The sequence below is a fragment of the Hemitrygon akajei genome, chromosome 14, assembly GCF_048418815.1.
Source record: "Hemitrygon akajei chromosome 14, sHemAka1.3, whole genome shotgun sequence".
Classification (NCBI taxonomy): Eukaryota; Metazoa; Chordata; class Chondrichthyes; order Myliobatiformes; family Dasyatidae; genus Hemitrygon; species Hemitrygon akajei.
In genome coordinates this window covers 43,815,438-43,821,895 of record NC_133137.1, presented here as the reverse complement: position 1 = coordinate 43,821,895, position 6,458 = coordinate 43,815,438, and the positions used below count along the sequence as shown (strand labels likewise).

The 6,458-nt window shown below is 46.7% G+C and overlaps 1 protein-coding gene across 1 annotated transcript in view; it reads right to left on the bottom strand.

Annotated features, from left to right (window-relative positions):
- The window catches only part of LOC140738181 (chloride anion exchanger-like), a 160,833-nt gene that overhangs the window by 127,607 nt on the left and 26,768 nt on the right, over nt 1–6,458 (bottom strand). The gene's annotated exons all lie outside the window — the stretch shown is intronic.

Genomic DNA, 6,458 nt, shown 5'->3' with positions numbered 1-6,458 from the left:
GTAGGAAGAGAGGGAGGGAATGTCCATTGGTAGGGTGCTGAGAGAGGGAGATATCCAGAACTAGAAAACCTTGCCCTAGATACACATCAGGTTGATATTGAAAAGTAAGAGGCAGGGCTGTGGATAATTTGGTCATGAGTATGGAGTAGTGTTGTGGGTAATAAAGAAAGGGTCATGTTGTTGATAATCTGTGGTCAGGATGAGAAGGTACATGAATCTTAACTCACATGAGAAAGAGTTGGGAAGTGCACTCAGAGAAGGCTTAGAACAGGGACTGTTCCATGTCACCCAGAAAAATACAGCTATTGCTAATTCATGTGGAAGTGACCATGGCTACACTGTTTCTGGTAGAAAGAAGTCAAAAAGTTCTTCAGGACCAGCACAAGTTGAGAATGTTGGTGGAGTGGAAATGGATGGACTTTTTTTTGCAAAAGGAAGAGTGAAGAAGAGGTGATGGGGGCTGGGGCAAATGATGAAGGACATGCAAAATGCCTGGTGGCTCAGGATGGGGTGCAGTTCAGTGCATCAGGGCAGGCAGGAACAATAAGCCAACTAGGACAGTCCCACATGGATGTGGCATGAAAGTTAGCAGCTAGTATAGAGTTCATAAGATTCATTTATTTATTATCAAAGTATACAACTCTGAAATTCTTCTCCCTGTAGCCATGAAACCAAGAAAGAAGAGACAGACCCCAAATCAAACCATTAACCCCCAAATCCCTCCTCCCCATACAAAAAACAAAAATGGAACAGGCACATCAACCCCGAAATCCCCACCAAGCAAAATAAACAAGAATGATCAGGCGACAAACACAGAATATAAACAACAATGACTGAAAAAGAAGTCTATAGTCCAAATCCACATCTAAAATGCAAAAACCTGGCCAACATTCTCCATCACATCGGCAGGCTCTCCCCCTCTGATAACGTAGCAATCAAAAAGCAGGCAGCCGGGTGCTCACCCTCTGCATTCGCTCCAAGGTCTCAATCTCCCTCGTCACTTTAACCAGTGAACAATGGAAGCTTTAATCACTGAAATGATGTCAAATATTGGCTTATGCCCCATCACTCGGCCTTCTCACCATGAGAATATGTCAAGTGTGACAGTGGAAATGTGTACATTCAAGTGTGACAGCGGAAAAGAATATATCAAGCGTGACAGTGGAAAAGTGTGTATGGAACCGGAGGAAATAGCGGAGGTACTCAATGAATACTTCAGTATTCACTATGGAAAAGAATCTTGGCAATTGTAGGGATGACTTGCAGCAGACTGAAAAGCTTGAGCATGTAGATATTAAGGAAGAGGATATGCTGGAGTTTTGGAAAGCATCAAGTTGGATAAGTCACCGGGACTGGGCAGGATGTACCCTAGGCTACTGTGGAAGCGAGGGAGGAGATTACTGAGCCTCTGGCAATGATCTTTGCATCATCAATGAGGACGGGAGAGGTTCCGGAGGATCAGAGGGTTGCGGATGTTGTTCCCTTAAGGGATTAGGGATAGCCCAGGAAATTATAGGCCAATGAGTCTTACTTCAGTGGTTGGTAAGTTGATGGAGAAAATCCTGAGAGGCAGGATTTATGGACATTTGGAGAGGTATAATATGATTAGGAGTAGTCAGCATGGCTTTGTCAAGAGCAGGTCGTGCTTTACGAGCCTGATTGAATTTTTTGAGGATGTGACTAAAAACATTGATGAAGACTGAGCCGTAGATGTAGTGTATATGGATTTCAGCAAGGCATTTGATAAGGTACCCCATGCAAGGCTTATTGAGAAAGTAAGGAGGCATGGGATCCAAGGGGACATTGCTTTGTGGATCCAGAACTGGCTTGTCCACAGAAGGCAAAAAGTGGTTGTAGACATGACATATTCTGCATGGAGGTTGGTGACCAGCGGTGTGCCTCAGGGATCCGTTCTGGGACCCCTACTCTTCGTGATTTTTATAAATGACCAGGATGAGGAAGTGGAGAGAGGGGTTAGTAAATTTGCTGATGACACAAGGGCTGGGGTTGTTGTGGATAGTGTGGAGGGCTGACAGAAGTTACAGCGGGGACATTGATAGGATGAAAAGCTGGGCTGAGAAGTGGCAAATGGAGTTCAAGCCAGATAAGTGTGAGGTGGTTCATTTTGGTAAGTCAAATACGATGACAGAAATTAGCATTAGTGGTAAGACTCTTGGCAGTGTGGAGAATCAGAGGGATCTTGGGGTCCAAGTCCATAGGACACTCAAAGCTGCTATGCAGGTTGACTCTGTGGTTAAGAAGTCATATAGTGCATTGGCCTTCATCAACCGTGGGATTGAGTTTAAGAGCAAGAGGTAATGTTGTAGCTATATAGGATCCTGGTCAGGCCCCACTTGGAATACTGTGCTCAGTTCTGGTCGCCTCACTACAGGAAGGATGTAGAAACCATATAAAGGGTGAAGAGGAGATTTGGATGTTGCCTGGATTTGGGAGCATGCCTTCTGAGAATAGGCTGAGTAAACTTGCCCTTTCCTCCTTGGAGCGACAGAGGATGAGAGGTGACCTGATAGAGGAGCATAAGATGATGAGAGGCATTGATCATGTGGATAGTCAGGGCTGAAATGGCTAGCATGAGAAGGCACAGTTTTAAGGTGCTTGGAAGTAGATACAGAGGAGATGTCAGTGGTAAGTTTTTTACGCAGAGAGTGATGAGTACATGGAATGGGCTGCCGACGGTGGTGGTGGACGTGGAAACGATAGGGTCTTTTAAGAGACTCCTGGATAGCTACATGGAGCTTAGAAAAATAGAGGGCTATGGGTAAGCTTAGGTAGTTCTAAGGTAGGGACATGGTTGGCGCAGGTTTGTGGGCCAAAGGGCCTGTATTGTGGTGTAGATTTTCTATGTTTCTATGATTCGGCATGTTGCTTCTGCCTCCTGGAATCATCTTGGAGACTGCAGAGCACTGGAACACCCAAGTAATCTCCAAACTTCTGCATTTGCCTCGATGTTTCAATCTCCCTCATCGCTTTAACTAGTGAACAATGGGAGCAAAATGGAGTGGAGTCAAACACCAGCTCACAGCCTGCCCAGCCCATCAAGAGTTTCATATATGCTGCCTCTGTCTCTTGAGGAAAGATGTACAGAAAGATACAGAAAGATGAAAGAGCACAGAGCAAATTTACAAGGATATTGCCGGTTCTGGAGGGCCTGTGTTATAAGGAAAGATTGAAGATGTTAGGAATTTATTTCTTAGAACATAGAAGATTGTGAGGAGATTTGATAGAACTGTACCAAATTATAGATAGGGCAAATGCAAGCAGGATTTTTCCACTGAGGTTGGGTGAGATTAGAATTAGAGGTAATGGGTTAAGGGTGAAAGGTGAAAAGTTTAAGGGAACATCAGGAGAAACTTATTCACTCAGACGGTTGTGAGACTGTGGAATGAGCTGCTGGCACAAGTGGTGGATACAAGCTCAATTTCAACACTTAAGAAAAGTTTGGATAGGTACATGAATGATAGGAGGGCTCTGGTCCCAGTGCAGGTTGATGGGAGTAGGCAGTTGAAATGGTTTCAGCCTGGACTAGATGGGCTGAAGGGCCTGTTTCTTCACTGTACTCTCTATGACCTGCGCCCAGGCCATAGCCCTCCATATGTACTTCCCTTAAACATTGAAATCGAAATCGCGCTGGCAGTTCATTCCACACTCTCACCACTCTCTGAACAAAGGTGTTTCCCCTCATGTTCCCCTTGAACCTTTTGCCTTTCACCCTTAACCCAGCTGTAGTCTGTAGTTGTAGTCTTACCAAACCTCAATGGAAAAGGCCTGCTTGCATTTACCCCGTCTATACCCCTTATAATTTTGTAGACCTCTGTCAAATCTCCCCTCAATCTTCCACTTTCTAGGAAATAAAGTTCTAATCTATTCAGTCTTTCCTTATAACTCAGGTGCTCCAGTCCCGGCAACATCAGAAAGAAATGGAGGGAACTAACACCTTCCTAATGGGGGTTGGAAGTAATGTCCTCCAGCCTCATCTGCTGATTTTAGGGATCACAATTTGCAGTCCTCTACACGGACGTGACCAAACGTAGACTAGCTGACCATTTCACAGAACACCTGCACTTTGTCTGTAGTTGCCATCCCAAGCTCCCAGACATAGACCATTTCAACACCCCATGACATTCCCACAAAAACCTGTCCATCCTCAAACTCTTCCACTGCTAGTGTGAGGCCAAACATAAATTCGAGGAATGCCAATATCTCATAAGGTTATGAGAGGTTATCAGAATCTTTTTCTGAGACTCAAAATGTCTCGTACTGCGTCAGGGTGGTCTGCATCCTAATAATCATCGAGTTTTACAACTTCTGGCAACTCTCACCTGCCGAATCCCCACTCCTTCCTGATGAATCTCTTGTCCCCCCTTTTTTTATCCCTTCTCCCACAACTACCTTTCATCAAAACCCATTCCTATTTTTGTCCCCCTCCACATTTCACCTACTCATTCCTCCTCTCAATCTGCTTCCATCTGCCCACCACCTCTCCCTCAGTTTCCCACTATCTCCTTTCTTACTGAGCGGAAACCAACACCAGTAGCCTCCATGCTCCTGATTATCGTCTGCATGCCTCTTGTCTCCTTCCCTCTCCAACATCCCCACCCGCTCCATTTACCCACCATGCTTCACCTCTCTTCAGTCCACCAGCCAGCCCCGGTCTCACCCCACGCATAAATCTACGGGCCTTCTCCTCTCTTCTCTCATTCTGAGGTAGCGTTTGAACACGACACATCGACAGTCCCTACCCCTCCCCAAGATCCTGCTCATACAAACATAGAAACATCACAACTACAGCACAATACAGGCCCTCCACCCACAAAGTTAGTCGAAAATGTCCCTACCTTAGAAATTACTAGGCTTACCTATAGCCCTCTATCTTACTAAGCTCCATGTACCTGTCTAAAAGTCTCTTAAAAGACCCTACCGTATCCGCTTCCACCGCCATTGCCAGCAGCCCATTCCACGCACTCACCACTCTCTGCATGAAAAAACTTACCCTTGAACCTACTCCTCAACACCTTAAACTTGTGTCCTCTTGTGGCAACCATTTCAGCCCTGGGAAGAAGCCTCTGACTATCCACACGATCATATCACGTTACCTCTGATCCTCCTTCGCTCCTGTACCCTACCATAACTTCCTTGTCTCATTGGAACGTACCTATACAGAACTCCACACAAATTTGCCACGTTTCTTCCTTACTTTTCACTGAGAACATCAGTTTCCAATTTAAGCCTCCAATTTCCTGCCCGATATCCTCATAATTCCCCTTACTCCAATTAAACACTTTTCTAACTTGTCTGTTCCTATCTCTCTTCAATGCTATGGTAAAGGAGATAGAATTATGATCACTATCTCCAAAATGCTCTCCCACTCAGAGATCTGACACCTGACCAGGTTAATTTCCCAACACCAAATCAAGTACAGTCTCTCCTCTTATAGGCTTATCTACATACTGTGTCAAGAAACCTTCCTGAGCACACCTAAAAAACTCCATCCCCTCTAAACCCCTCGCTCTAGGGAGATGCCAATTGATATTTGGGAGATTAAAATCTCCCATCACGACAACTCTGTTATTATTACACCTTTCCAGGATCTGTTGCCCTATCTGCTCCTCAATATCCCTGTTACTATTGGGTGGTCTATAAAAAACACCCAGTAAAGTTGTTGATCCCTTCCTGTTCCTGACCTCCACCCACAGAGACTCTGTAGACAATCCCTCTATGGCATCCACCTTTTTTGCAGCTGTGACACTATCTCTAATCAACAGTGCCATGCCCCCACCTCTTTTGCCTCCCCCCTGTGTCAGGGTCCGATCCAGAACCGCGTTCTGGGTTTTGATCCGGTCCGGGGGCTCCGGAGTCCGGGTCCTGCAGTTGTCCCTCCCGTCACCCGTGATCTAGTTAGGACCCTCCTGGTTCAAGGAGACACACCTGTAACTCATTGAGCTGCAGGTATTTATAAGGGGCCTTGGGACTGGGATCAGACTGGTGGTCGTTTTGTTCTGTTTCCCCGCCGGCTCCGAACTCGTCTCTGCATTCTGTTATCCTGTCCGGGCTCAGACCTATTCTTCAGCATGCTTCTCTGCCTGTACCAGTATTGCCAGGTTGGTCCGCTCTCCCACCTTTCTTCTCATGCGCTGGTCCCGCTTCTCCACTCGGTTTTGTGTTTCGCGCGGTCGCGCTGTCTGCCGGCTGTTTCCAAATTTCCCGTTGTCACGGCTGTTATGTTGGTCGACCTGGACCTATGCACGTTCCTACCCCTTGCCTCCGTCGGACAGTTCCGGCCAATGGGCCGTGGCCCGGCGGGGGTTCTGCTTGTTCCTATCCCTTGCCTCCGTCAGGTGGCTCCAGCCGACCCGCCGTGGCCCGGCGGGGGTTCTGCCCCCTCCTCTTCCGCCCGAACTCTGGGATAGTGTCTGCACCCACCTAGGGGTCCGCGTCAT